Source organism: Hirundo rustica, chromosome 8 (assembly GCF_015227805.2).
Source record: "Hirundo rustica isolate bHirRus1 chromosome 8, bHirRus1.pri.v3, whole genome shotgun sequence".
Lineage (NCBI taxonomy): Eukaryota > Metazoa > Chordata > Aves > Passeriformes > Hirundinidae > Hirundo > Hirundo rustica.
In genome coordinates, this window is record NC_053457.1 from 14650293 (window position 1) to 14665288 (window position 14996).

At 42.0% G+C, this 14996-nt stretch overlaps 1 protein-coding gene across 1 annotated transcript in view; it reads left to right on the forward strand.

The window, feature by feature from the left end:
* DUSP29 (dual specificity phosphatase 29) overlaps positions 1 to 14996 on the forward strand; it is a 51454-nt gene that overhangs the window by 9997 nt on the left and 26461 nt on the right. The window lies entirely within an intron of this gene.

The window sequence follows — 14996 nt, forward strand, 5'->3', positions numbered from 1 at the left end:
TTCCTCTTTTGACATGGGAAAAAACCCAACTAAACAATAAAAAAAAGAGGTCAAAACCACTCAGAAAGTCCCAAAGAGAATAATCCAATCCCAGGACAAAAAAAAAAAAAATCCTTTTCTAGAAGTGCCTGAAGTATTCTGAGCTCTTTGCACTGCTGTGGAGTACAGACAGTGAGAGCCAGGTCCCCCATCTTTTTCCATGTTTTCCATACTTCTGGAGACAATGTTCCAGAGCCCACTGTTCTCTTCCCTCACTGTGAGGGCTGCAGCAGCATGGAGGTGGCCTGGCAGGGGCACTTAATTGATGAAAATTAAGTCCTAACCTCTGACCCACATGTCCTGCATACTGAGGCTTATTGCCCCCGTGCTTAGTTAAACAAAAGCATCAAAATTGCAGCTGAAATCAAGGCAGAATGAAAATATTGAGGATGGTTCCAGATATATCTTGCGATATAATTTCAAGATCCAGAGTTGTAAACCACCAGCTCAGCCTGAGAAATGAGGAATAACCTCCTTTCCCCCCCAGCCACCCTTGCTAACGCGAGGTGCTTAGTCCTTGCTGCAGCTGTCCATTTCAGTGCTGCCAAGTCAGCTGAGAGGAGCCCCACTCAGCCCTGCAGGTTTGATGTCTCTGTGGCGCTTGCCCAGTGCCCTGGTTAAACATTTCCTGCCCAAGCCACATCAGTTGAGGCCACAGGCAGGGTGGAAGCAATTGGAACAGTAGAGATGTTAATGGGCAGAGTGGCAGTGACACCACCACCATTTCCATGAACACCTTTACCTGGTGCAGAGCAAACACTCAGGTTTATTTACTAACACCTGTCCATTCTGTCCTTATGAAGGAGAAATCTTGAACGCTGTGGTGAAGCTGATATACCTCCCTCACAAAAACCCTGCTGGGAAGGATGGATTGCCCTTTTTGCAAACAAGGCACCTGAAATTTGCCTGAGCTGCAGCAGGATGTTTGGAGAAAAACACAAGAGGATTGCTCTCCACCCTCCAGAACTGGCACAAAAGCATGAGAGGAGTTTTCTCACATGAGATACCTTGCCTTCACTAGCTTTTCCTCTCAGACTTTCAGCAGTGATACAGAGAATATTGCCATGGGCATGTCTGCACTGTGTTATTTATCCTTCAGATTTGTGCTTAAGGTTTTATTTGTAAAAGGAAAATGAAACCATAAATCTGCTGTGCAGGGAGCCAAAGGAAGAGAGGACAAAAATTTTCAACAAGTTTCATGCAAAGAGATGGTGCCAAGGACAGGTCCCATGGAAAAAAAATGCCAGCCAAGATATTGTCCAGGTACTCACCATGTGTAGTGGCAACAGCAAAGAGCGTCAGCCTTTCTCTCACAGATGCACTGATTCATTCCTCCTTGCACAGGTAGCTTTGGAGTTGCTGCACCAAGGATGGCTCTCCTATGGGAGCATCTTCATCCACAGCTTTTGCTTCTAGCACACACCGGACCCCCCATGCCTGTAAACAAGGCTGGAGGGACGCAGTCTCAGGCAGACCCCAGTTCTGCATTACACTGCCCTGTTCAAAGTTAGCCTATGGCTCCGATTCCACCTTAACCTCAGCACTGCCTACAAAGCCCAGGCGCCATTCTCCTGCATAGTTCTGATGCCTAGACCAGATCTGTCCAGCTCCTGACAGCCCCACCAGAACTGCAAAGCACTGTCAAGCCTACTTGCCAGACTTGATCCTCCTCCCATTGTCTTTTGTCCTGTATTTTTCTGATAACAAGGCTATGTGTTACTGTGAAAAGGGGCTTCAAAACAGCTTGTGCTTTGCAAATTTACTTCGTAGTCTAAGGTTCAAACAGTATGTGCAGCTCCTGAAGCCAAGTCAAACAGGAATCTAGGGCCTATGGGACTTTCAACATTTAAATTTTCTTTAGGCTACAATTATTTTGCTTAGAAACTAGACCCTTGATCTGTTGCAGGAGGCTGCAGTTTAATAAAGTCAAACAGTTTGCTCTTTGCAATGTACTATTTGCAGTACAAGTATCATTGAGTTACACTGCTCCCCCTCACCACTGCCTCCTGGAACCTCGACTGTTTATATACAGAAAGCACTCTCAGGAAGCACTCCTAAAAATACCCAGCAATGTTAGTTGAGGATCTGGCTCTGTCTCTCCTCCGCCTGCTTCTGCCTCCACAACATCCTTCCATCATCTTGATGCTCAACAACCCCAGCTGTTCAAGCAAACTTTTCCCTGCCTTATTCTCTAAAAAATTGTCCTTTTTCTTCCTCCTCTGCCAGTAACTATTCTCCACCCCTGCCACAGAGTAGTTTCTGTAATGTTGCCATATCATGTCTTATCTAGAGTTTTCTCATTTGATTACTAAATTAAAGTGAAGCCCATGACAACTTCCACAAATCTTTGAGCTCTGCCCACATTTCAGACAATAAGGTGGTAGCAAGTAAGGGTGATAACACTACCCGAAAAAGAATAAGATCTTTTAGCTTACTTTGTAAAGGGGGCATCTGAATACTGCAAAACAAGATGCAGTATTCTTCACTGCATCAGGGAAGTTACTCTGAAGACAAAGGCATCTCCCAATGGAAACACCATTGCAAATAAAAATATTTTCACAATAGTACAAATAGAAAATCAGCACAAGGAAGTCCAGCCGGCTGATAAAAACATACGTTCTTAAACATCAAATTCAAAAGCCAGACTGGGATTCAGCTCACGCTTCTGATCTGTCTGTTGCTCAGGATGTGGGCAGAGCCTCCCCTCACACAGAATGTTACTTGTCAAGGAATAGGGTCCCCCAATTGCTGCAGACTGGTCCTGCTTGTTGCCAGTCATCTTCATGACCACAAAGATCTTCCAGCACATTAAGCAGACATCCAGCACAGACCAAGTTCGTAGCAGCACAAAGGATCTTTGATGCTTTTGTCTCTCCACACATCAGCCATTGAGTTGAATATTGCTCTTCTGTAGGTGTTCAGCAGACACAGTAAAAATAAAAGCTCAATAATTCTGCTGTTGTAGTAGATAAGATCTAGTGTGCTTATTTCTGGTGTAAAAAACTTGACAGTTACTGTTCTACAAACCCCTTTTTATTAAAACAAAGCATCTAATTCCTCCTAATTCAATAACAATTATAATTCATCAGTTCATCTAAGATTAAATATTAAAAGTGAAATATTCACAAACATTTACAACCAAAATGATGCATCAAAGTCTTTAAGATTGCTTTTGGAAGATCAACAGCTCTTCAACAAAAATTCCCAAGCACAGAACTGTAAGAAGTCAGACACTGAAAATTTTTGCATCAACATCATTTAGGTTGCTTACAATGAATAATTAAATAAATCAGTTCTTTACAAAATCCCCACCCACCACTGGAAAACCATCAGCCAGTGAAGAGTGAGCAAGGCATTATTTGCTCAGCTCTGGTGACAATTGGCTGTTACTAGAGTTATTCTGACACATTGTTTTCAAGAGCATCTGTTTCCACTCTGACTCCTTTAACTTTCAGATGTGAAAAACAAAAGCTCGTTTTCAAGCCACATCTCCCATCTTCAGTTGGCAACAGTTGCATGATTATGAAGTTATTGTTGTGCTGGATGATCTGTTTGTCAGTTTATATTTTCCTATCATATCTATTTTTAGCTATTCATTAGTGTTACTTGGAGCCTCTCCTATAAATCTTAAACATTTATAGCACATCTCGACAATTCATCAAATGGAGCCAACCTCCAAGGAAAGGAAACGCAAACCACTTCCCCTGCTCAGCTGAATGAGATTCAGATCCTTGTCTTTTAAACTTGAAACTCAACATTTTCCCATCTGCTCTTTATACACAACAGCCCTTTTGCTCTGCATCAGTATTTTATTCTCCATTCATAACTTTTTACTTCCCTCCAGAGGTTTCCTGATGCTTTTAGTCTGCTAGACTCATAGAAGACTTGGATTTTGGAGGGTTTCTCCCCCCACACTCCATTGAAGGGGAAAAATAATCATTCAGCAATGAATGGCCACTTTTCATTGCTCATTCACAAGAGAGACACAGCAGGATCCCAGGGCTGGACTCAAAGACAATTTTCTTTGCTATTCTCACTAAAGGGAAAAACATTTTATCAGAGACTATTCAAACTAAGAATATTTGGAGAATTAAGTTTACTTTTTGTCTGATTTATTGACTTGCATTTCCAGTCCTCCATCTGTGTATGTGTAACTATCAAAAAGCTGCACAATTTTTGGGGCTATGGCCATGCTTGGAGGTACCAGTACATGGTACTTGGCTAGGTCACCCATGCAGAGAACACTTCCAAAGGATTCAATCTATAATGGCCAACAACAAGATGATTTAAAGAAATAACACAACCAGAAGATGTTCCCTAGCCACCGGTTTTGCAGAAGGAAAATCTACACTGGTGAAGACCCAGCCTCTTCAGCCAGGCAGCACATGGCTGCAGGGAGAGGCTGTAGTCCAGCTCCTGGATCCTGGGACCAAATACCATCACAGTCCAGGGGAGACTGCTCTCCTCCCTCCTCAGTTGTCCAGGAAGTCCAAGCCTTGCATGCCGTGCACAGGTGAAGGCTAAGCAACACATTTCTCAGATGCAGCTGCTAATTGACTGCATATAATTAGCTGATACTTGACTAGAATACACAACTGATTAAAAGTCAGTGACCATCCTTTTCATTTCCTACATATTTGAATTAATCAAAGGAGACAAAATATAACAAATGAAAATTGTACCAAGGAAAACAGTTCTGGCATGCATGCTACTATCAGAGTGCTTTTAATTTAAACAACTCATTTGATATGGCTCTTCAGGGAGGTAAGGAGTGCTTGGGAGAAGTCAGTAAAGGAGTATTTAGATTTTTACAACCAAAATTGTTTTTTATCAATTCATACAGTTCTTCAATTCATCTGATGTCTTTTCCTACTATCAATTTTTTTGAAGGGAAAAAAAAAGGAGTTTATACTCAGTTATACCTCCATGTGGTTACACGCTGGTTTTACCATCACTATTAACCTCCAGCAGGTCCTCCAGTTTCTAATCCAGCCTGCTTCACACCAGACGTATGTCAGCTTCACAGCATCTCTGCTATCCTACTTCCTTTTGGTCAGATGTCAAGTACCAATCCCAGAGCAGAATGACTGGCCAGCCATCCAAAAGCATTTTAACAGATAAATACTAAAACATCTTTCTCAGGCTCGTCATCCAGTCATCCCAATGCTCAGAAATGCTTGTCTGCCAATAAAGGTACCGGTCTGCTAAGAAATAAAGAAAGAAATTTTGGGCTACTTGGAAAAAAAAAATCCTGGAAAAAAAAAATCTACACATTCTAGTAGTTTTCTCATGCAACGTATTGGAAGAGCACTTCCGGAACTCTGTGATTATACTGGCAGAACATTGCACCACAGAATATCAACTTTTTGAAAAGAAAAAAGCTAACTGTGCAGGCACAATGATTCAGAGATGAGAGATTACAGCAGCAAACCCAAGCAAGTCAAAGAAAGCAACATCATATCAGCTTCCCTTCCCCACTCAAACCACTCTTCCCATGAAAAGAAGTATGCCAAATCCTTTTAATTTTTTCAAATTAAAATGACAAGATTAAGCTGAAGTTTGACACAAACTACAAGGTTCAAATCCTTTCCAGATTTCCCTTAGCACTAGCCATTTACAGCTCGGGATTCTTGAAAATTTATTATGGTAATGGCAGCCTTGGATCCAGAATCTCAGCTAGAATCAGACACATGCAAATGATCCCTGTATCTATCTAAGCAAGAACTGTATTTCTGCCAGCCCCAGATGTTTAGAACTCTTGTATCACACACATATACACCCTTTCCCATTGTGAGAATGTTTTGTAAAACATGGGATTTTATTATTTGTCTTAAAGTTCATTGTTTTCATTATTTTCTTGACAAGGGCAATAAACTTAGATTCCTCCTCCTCTTCCCTGTTAAGGAAAGCTGAGATTTTCTGGTAGATTTAGGAGTATGTACCATGTTACAAGACATAGAAAAAAAGCTACAAAAGTAGAGTCCTTCCACCTGGCACACCAAGTCCTAGGGCTAAAGCAGCTGGGAGCACATGCTGTTTCATTGACTTGGCTATGCCTTATAATGAGCAGTGCCAGGGAAGGATGTATACATACATATATATTACAGCATCATCAACATCCATGACATTGGGACATTTAAGATATCTTTTCATTTACCAGCGCCTCTAGTCCCTACTCTGTCAGCTCTGGGAAGGAGCAATCCTCTGTGAGCTGTTGGTCACACTAAGTTCCCTACTCAAACCAAGATGATTCCCACCAGAAAATGGAAATTTGACCAGGCCCTGTGTTATCACATACAAACTGATGGAACAAATCTGTGTTCCAATTTGAAGGGGATTTTTTTCCTAACAGAGCCATAGCAAATCGATTTTTTTTTTTTTAACATATCGAAAGACTGTACAATAATATGATTTATTCAAGGCTTTAGTCTTCCAAAGGCAGATTTAGCTACATTAGCCCATAAGATGGATGAATTCCCCAATTTTGGAGCTATCCTTTTGGCAGTGTTGTTTATACACACTCACATGAGTGTTTGACTGCAAAAGGAGAGAGAAAGTTTCCTGTCACTAAAAGGTAAAGTTCTAAGATGAACTACTGCATAGTCCAAAGGAACACATCTGTAACAATGAAAACATAATTATTTGGTTTAGTAATTAGTGGTATAAATATTCTATAGCATCAAGAAACATAACTCAGACACAGAAAACACTTGCAATCACAGTTCACACTAGCAGGATGCAAGAGCTTGGCCCTCGACACCACTGAGACCATGAGCTCAGAGCAGGGGCAGGCACCCAGTGTGTGCCGAGCCACCCCTCTGTGTCTGCCTCCTCAGAGAGCATCTTCAGGTGCCCCTGCTCACCCCAGGGCCCTCAGCACAGAAACAACAGTCACACAAATGCAGCAGGAGCAAGAGAGAGGCAGGAGAAGGGGACAGGTCATAGTGGGGACCACAGGACCCCTGAGTCACGCCCATGAGTCACAGCTTATCTTCTGCAAAGGCCCGAACTCCCACCAGAATGCTGGTGGGAGATGCTTCGCCCAGATTGTTTCTTACAAACATTAATAGAGACTTGGTATTTTCACTGTCCTGTCATGGCTGCCCAAAGGATTTAGAGTTCAGGCTGAAGACTTGTAGTAATTTCTGCCACAGCAGCATAGCTGGGCTCTGGAGACACTTGATGGTATTTATAGCGGCCTGAAAATTGTACCTCTTCTCACCAGCTGAACCCTGAGCTGACTGCTACAGCTAATTGAGAGAAGACTGTCATGTACCATCAGCTAAATTTACTGCTGGTCCTCACGATTTGGTTGTGCTGACTGCATTGTGACAGCAGTGTAGGTCGTCTTCATTTCTACATTTTCTCTCTAGGAACAAGAGTATCTTCTGTATCTGCACTGCTAGGTTTCTATTTATAGGCTTGAACCCTGTGATGTAATCTTCCTTTTTGTTTCCAAGGAAACAATATTTGATGTATTCTACTTTCAGGTTTTTCTTCCTTTAGGTTTTCCTCCCTCCACCTGCTCTCATCCTCGCTCTTTAAAGAGACAAGTCAATAGGTAGAATCTGTATTTATCTCTGGCATGCCATGTAGTTATCATTCTCTAAAACTAGGCTTATTCATAGCACTAAACAATTCAAGACATTTCAAAAATATGCTTAGCAATAATTTTATGCACTCTTTGTACATATTATTTTTCTGATAGCAAGTGAGCTGTAATTGCATTAGGCAGCAGCTCCTGCTGATAGCTCAAATTCTTCAAAAACTTAGGATCTGTGTCTCAGCCCCAAGTCCTCTTTTCCTGCAAAGATTTTTTTTTTTAATGGTCTCACTGACCATCCAGCCAGTTTTCCCAGTTTTACTCCTTAAGTAAGTGTTCCTGAGGGCCAGTCCTGACCCCTGGCACTCCCTTCCTGGCAGCAAAGCATCTCCTGATGCCCCTCTCCGTGCTCCTTTCTGCCTCTGGGCTGTATTCTCAGGTCTATGATGGCTTGGAGGTAGTTTTCATTCATGTGAAAATCCTCTACACTAATGTTCTTTTAAAATAATTGGTTGTCACTTCACTGTCTGTAAGTTGGGAAAATGCAGAGGACTGAACCCGTAATTTAAGTGAAATCAGCATTTGTAACAGCTGGAATAAGGTGTGTTGAATGGATACTTGCACAAATGCAGGTGGTTTGGTGTTTTACTGGAAAAGCAGTGGGTCAAGCTAATAGCTTGCCTCAAAATTTCAGCGTGTGTTTACGTCTATGGGTGGAAACATGTGGGAGAGACTGGCTGTTTTAAAAAAAGACTATTTTAACACTGCAGAAAAATTAAGAGCAGCGATGCTTATAAATGCAGTTGATTAATTCTGACTGGGAAACCTACTCTCATTTTTATTACTACTGCCTTGGACCTCCATAATATAAAAACAATAAATGAGCTGGACTGGTGATATTCTGCTCAAGGGACAACAAAGTAACAGACAAGATTTTTTTAAGGACAACCCACAGAACACAGAAGAGAAGGTAAAATTCCAGCCTAAAGAAGATTATGTGGACCAAGAACCCTCAATAAGAATTTGTGTGGTGAAGGGGAGAAAGGATGTTAAAGCATGATAATATGAAGTCAACAAACCATACAAATTTTATGCTGTGAAGGAAATTATCAAAATAAGTACGGAAATGATCTGTAGTCAGCATCTTGCATTTTGGGTCATGTTATAGACTAACACCCATCACTTCCTGCATCAGTTCCAAAGAAGGCCAGGCTCTGTTTAAAGGTATGTGATCTTGATTCAGAGGCAGCAAGTCCTTCCACAACATCTCTGAGTTGCCACAGAAAAGGATGTGCACTGGGAAGACTTACATGATCTAGACCTCTGCCAACATCTCTGGATTCTTTTCAAAAATTCATCAGTCTTTCCTCAAATCCCAAAAATAAGGGTTTCTGACACTCTGCAATCCTACTAGAAGCTGTTCCAGGAAGCCACTTGTCTCCTCCTTCCACCTCCGAAACTTTGATCGTTTTTTTCCCAGAAGACCATGGTTGTTTATCAAACTTCCATATCTCCTAATCCGGCCATGACTCAGTAACTTGTCAATGCTCTCTCCCTCCTAATGGTTACTCAGGCTCAAGAACCCTCGTAAAAATCACATTTGACAGGCATGGGAAAAAGTAGCCAGCTTCAGGTGTTTGTCACTAGGTTTTGAATATTTATGGTAGCTGGAATGCAGAGCACGTTTCATGGTCTGGCAATGTACTGCTTTAGAGATTGTGGCTCTGTAAAAAAAAGAGTTTTATGAAGTTTGTTTGCTTCTCAAAGACAATCCTTGGCACTGGACAGGTCCGGTTGGGTCTCAGTAAATCAAAAGCTTATTTGATGTCAGCGAAACTAAGATTCAACTGCTGTTTTGCTCCAGGTTGTCAGAAAGCTTTTCAGTAATCACTTTCAGTCAGAATAGATGCTCAATTGTTCTTTCCTGCTGCAAGGGGGAAAAAACAGCAGCTTGCTCTTCCTCAGTAATTCCCTCATATTTCATTTTTAATCTCTTAAGCAAATTACAAGTGAAGACCTTTGATGTATGCGCCAAACTCATTCATTTCTCAGTACTTGCTGGACTAGAGACGATCTCCCGTTCTTATGCATGTAGATGATAATAACTTCAAAGCCCCCAGGCATGTGTTAGCTCTCCCTGATTTCCTTTCTAAGTATGCATTTCATGGGCCAACACCAGTTAAGAACCATAAGCAGCTGTACTTGTATGCCATCTCTTAAGGCAGCCTTGCTATCTCTCTCATAATGTAACAGCCCTATTTCTGCTTTGCAGATCTACTCAGTCTGGATTTTGCATTTTTTCCTGAAATGGAGTACCTAATTTCCAGCATTTATGGTGTTCCCAGCTTAAAATAGCCTGGAACCTGATCAAACTCAGAGCAAAAAGTCATTAAAAGTCACTTGCCCTGAGGTGGTTTGGAGCATTCCAGGTGGATTGTGAGGCACTGCTTTGCTGTTGTGGGGTTTTATGACATGAAGTGCAGCTGATTACTTCTAGAAGGACAGTAGGTCATAGCCATATGGTACCACAGGACCAGATGTTCCAAGTACAGCAGAACAGCTGTACCTGAGCAGTGGCTGGGTAAACCTCCCCCAAGCTTGCTAAGGAAGAATGAAAAGAGGACATATTTCAAACCAGTTAGGGTTATAGTTGTCATCATTATTTAATCTGTCCAACTCACTATCAGAACACTAGGAGGCAAAGATTGTAGAAGAGTTAAAGAGAATATAATGTAGTCGGATAAATAAGAAAAAACATCATCAGAGACAATTTACATTGGAAGAAAATAAATAGTTTTGGAAAAGATGTAAAACTTCAGGCTTTCAGCCAAGCTTTATCTAAGGAGGTGGAGTGGGAAGAGTAAACAGATTTTCTCTAGGGCAGAAAATTTTTCCCATAAGTGGGGAGCACAGATTTCATGTAGTTTCCTTTAACGGATTTGTTATTGACCATAGTCACTGGAACAGACACCAGACCCATGGCACCAGCACGGCAACTCAGGTGTCTCCCCATTTGCCCTGTCAGCAAGTGAGAAGCCTGTACCAAGTGGACTGCAAACATCAATCCAATTTCTGTCTTGCAGCTCTATTTAAGTCTAGATTTGGCACTCCATATACCATGAGATTACTCTGACTTGAAACCTGCTCTAGACAATTTTTCTGATCCGTTACATACCAAGTATCTACTATTTGTTTCTTTTTTTAAGCATGCTCTGCTTAGGAAACAGGTTGGACCACACAATTCTGGAACCTCTGTGGCAGTATGTTATTAATGATACAGAGAAGTAGAAGAGAAAGAGCTTCTTATCCCCAGGAATAGCAAGACTAGAAACAGACTGTGGCAGTTTCCCAATTCTCCTGTCTAGACAGTTAGGTGCAATTCTGTGTGTGTTACTGTGGTAAATTAGGGACAAAACCCCCTTGATTTTTGGCAATGTCATTTTCTTTAGAGGTCAGTTTAAACACTGATCAATTGGAAATGCCCTATTTTGGGGCCTGAGGAGCACATCAGGATGCCCTTCACAGCACAGAATGAGGTACTCACTGGGTACTCTCTCTACACAGGATTCCTCTGGTAGGTGCTCTCCTTGCAGGGCTTCCTCTTAGCACTGACTGAGCAAAAGGGGAATCAGTCTGGGGCCCCAGGCTCTCCCTGTTCCCAGCATTCTTCAGTAAGGGGAGGTTACAAGAAAGACCTAATCCTTATTTTCCACATTACTATGCCTTGGGATCTATACTCCAACACAAATCTCCCAGAACTTTTTTTCTGCTGACAGTGAGAGAAAAAGCAGAACAGTGAACAAAATGCCTTTCAGAACCCTGGCTGCAGCCTCACTGCACAAACCCAGAGAGCCTTGTTCAGGACTGGGGTCCTTCCTCCCTAACCCCCAGGGAACTTGCTTTGTCCCTGTCTCACATACTCTCTTACACACACAGCCACTGTACTGGGCTATTAGCCCCGTCACAGACATAGCAAGAGATGCACCGGTCAGTAAATTTGACTCCTATCAGGTCAAATCCAAATTACCCTCTTGACAGTACTGCCTAAAGAAGCTCATAAAACAGTGTGTCTACTTGTTATATGACTTGGACAAATAACATCAACCTTTATCTACAAGAACGTTTGCGTATTGGGTAAAAAAAGAAAACCACAAAATATAAAGTAACATACCACAAGTCTATAATTTCTGATGGACCTTTCAGTTCCTCCTATTTTCAGACTTTTAGAAATGCTCCACTGAAATCCTTGCTCTGTGAAGCAAAGCTGCCCCTTTGATCTGATTTGCAGAATGGCCTCACAAGTCAACATAATTCTGATTCCCCCACTGATAGCAGCAACACAACCGACATCTGGCTGAAATGAAGTAATGAACACAACAGACAGTGCTTATTAGAGAATCAAATAAAACTCTGAATACATCAATCAAAAATAAGCATACAAACAATATTTTCTGGCAATCTGTAGCTGGGAGATGAAGGGAGAGGAAGAGAGGTGCACAAACCCAGGCTCAAACAGTAGGTTACTTAGAGCAACAATTGTAATTTTTGTTTTATAGGTCTGCAATGTGTGTCTCAGCAGAGCCCCAAACCTGATGGGGGCCATTAAGCAATACTTCAGTATAAAGAGAAATTAAACAAGTAACACCAGCAAGATACTCCTGCACGCAAGGTATTGTCAGACAAGTTTTATGTAGTGCTGTATAAACTCCAGTTGACTTCAGCAAGTATCAAGGGCACACGGCATTTTGTGAGGAGGGTGCAGTCATTTAAAGCGTTTCTCTCTATCTGTAGTAATCAAAACAAGTTATAGCCAGGGTACAACTATATGTCTAGTTTGAAGACTGCTTGTCTGTGTGAGACAGAACCATCTGGATTTACTTTACAGTTAACTTTAAAATATATATATAAGGTTTCTTAACTTTTGCCAAACAACTGGAAACATAATGGTTTCTGCATGCTGTTAGCATCTCAGTACAGCTGCAAATGTCCATTAGGACAATCTTTTATAATTATATACTTATTCTTCCCATGAAATTGTTAAAGACCCAGCTTTTCCAAATAAGAGCATATTTTGTAGTGAAGAGGAAATCTTCCAGGTTGGAAGGGGGGAGGGAAATCTTCTAAAGCAGAACTTTACTCAAAGCTTTTTCTTTAAACTAACATAAAAATTTCAAGTCTCAGTGTGTCAGATTTTTCCAACTGTACCTCTAGTGCGCTCCAGCCAGAAATCTGCAATTTCTTTCCCTTTTTCTTTCCTTTGTGGAAGAAGCTCATTCCTTCTAAGATTTTTTTTTTCCCCCCAAGGGAAAAAAAACCCAGCTTTTTTTTTTTTTTTTTTTTTTTCGCCTTTTCCCAACTCTTTCCTCTGGATGGGACTTTAGTTCTCAACCTTTCCACAGTTCCATACTCTTGTTCAACAGAAAGTGTCAGTGGTATCTGGTGCCAGTGGTGACTGCCCTCGGGAACTGATCCCTGACAGCAGGGATCAGAACACAAGCAAGCTGGATGCAGGCAAGGCTCCAGGAATGGGGGGGTGATCTGTATGTTCAAGGCACTATCATCTGGTCAAGATTTTCAGAAATTACCAATAACACAGCACACATCAGTTTTAGTCCGAGGTAACAATTCAGCTTTCCAGAAGGAAGGTGCTTACCTTTTCCAAAATAAGAGCCTTCCTGCTGTGCTTTCTATGTATCCAGGCTCAAAGCACTCCACATCACTGGCCACTCTCAAAACATCTCAGTGACTAGGATTTTTTAGTCAACAAAACCAAAACTGATGAAAACACAAACAACTAGTCCCAAAAATTGGACATAATCATGTGCAAGGTGCTCTAGGATGACCCTGCCTGAGCAGAGAGGTTGGACCAAATGACCCACTGTGGTTCTTCCAATCTTACCCATTCTGTGACTTTTCCAGGAGGTGAGTGACCCTCTGCACACATTTTCAGGACTCTATGGAGAGAAGGGAACAAGGGCTCATATTGTTTTCACAGCCGTTCAGACAGAAAAATACTTCTTTTTCAGATGCCTGCCTGAAAAATAAAAATACCACAAAACTTTGTAAGGCAATTGATCTCATCTGAAAGACAGCCTTGGTCAGAGACAAGCACAGACCACTGCCCATTCTTGGGGCACACAGACCTCAGAGCAGCCTCCTCTCACCAGCACTGCCAATCTGCTGGATCATCTTACCCATGTTACCCATGTTACCCATACTGGGTCACCTGCAGGGATAAAGATAAAGCAACTGCTATGAGTTTCTGTTGTACGGGGTCTATATCTCCTCCTCCACAAAGTTTCTCTGTTATCAGTATAGAATTAATTTGCACAACAACCTTACACGATCTTAGAAGGCACAGCAGGTTTCTACCATCCAAACTCTTTCTCATTTTAAGAGCAACTATCTGAATAATTGGCAGGGAGGAGCTTGGCCGCCCTGTAATGCAGAAACTTGGCTAGAGTGATGCTGTTAAGCATGAAACTGCAGCAGATCCAATGCCCAGAACTTGAACTGAAACTGTTTGTTATTACTTCACATTTGTGCTGCAGCATTAGCCACAGGCCATGACCGAGTCTGGCCCTGGTCCTTCTGGGATGAACTTTTATCTTTTAAACAGACAGGGGATGCCAAAGGCGATTGAAAGGATTTAATGCAGCATTAAAAATAACTGACAGAGTCAGGAATTTGTTTCCCACTGAAAATTAATGGCAACCACTGTAGGACTTGGGTACTTTGGGAAAAAAGGGTCAGGCAATCTGAATCTTTGGTAGGGCACAGGCATTTGCAGTCACAGAAGACCATTTTTGTTCTTGCAAGACATTAAAAAAGTTCTACAAGAGGTTTCCATTAATAGCTGGCTGCTTTTTGCAGGCACTGGTGTGACAGTAGAGAGCACTGTGAGGCAGAAAGAGAGGAAAGCAGTGCATGCAGGTCTGCTCAGACAGATCATTCCCAGGATGGCCAACTCAACAGAAGAAAAAGTGTCCAGAGACCAAAGGGCTACTTCCAGTATCACACACTTGCCCTGACTGATCTCTCTGCCTCTTTTTCCCCACTCTCAGGCAAGAAGCAAAAGACCTGAAGAATTTCTCTTAAGAAATGCCAATACTCACGTGACAGCTGGATCCTAGGTCATCGCAAGCCTATGTCCAGCACTACCAAAATCTGCTCCTAATGCTGTGGTGCGAGTAGCAGCTCTGAGGCAGGGTTTGCTGCAGAACAAATGCCCAGGCAGAGGAGATTGTGGACCAGCTGCTCATGTGTGATCCCTTCTGCCCTATGGCCATGGAGGTCACCACTAACAGCAGACAAAGTACTGGAGTGGAAGAGGTGTGGCTGTGACACCAGGGAGCCCGGCTTTGATCTTTGATGAACCTGCCTGTGACTTACCAGAGAAAGTTTTAGGCTTTCT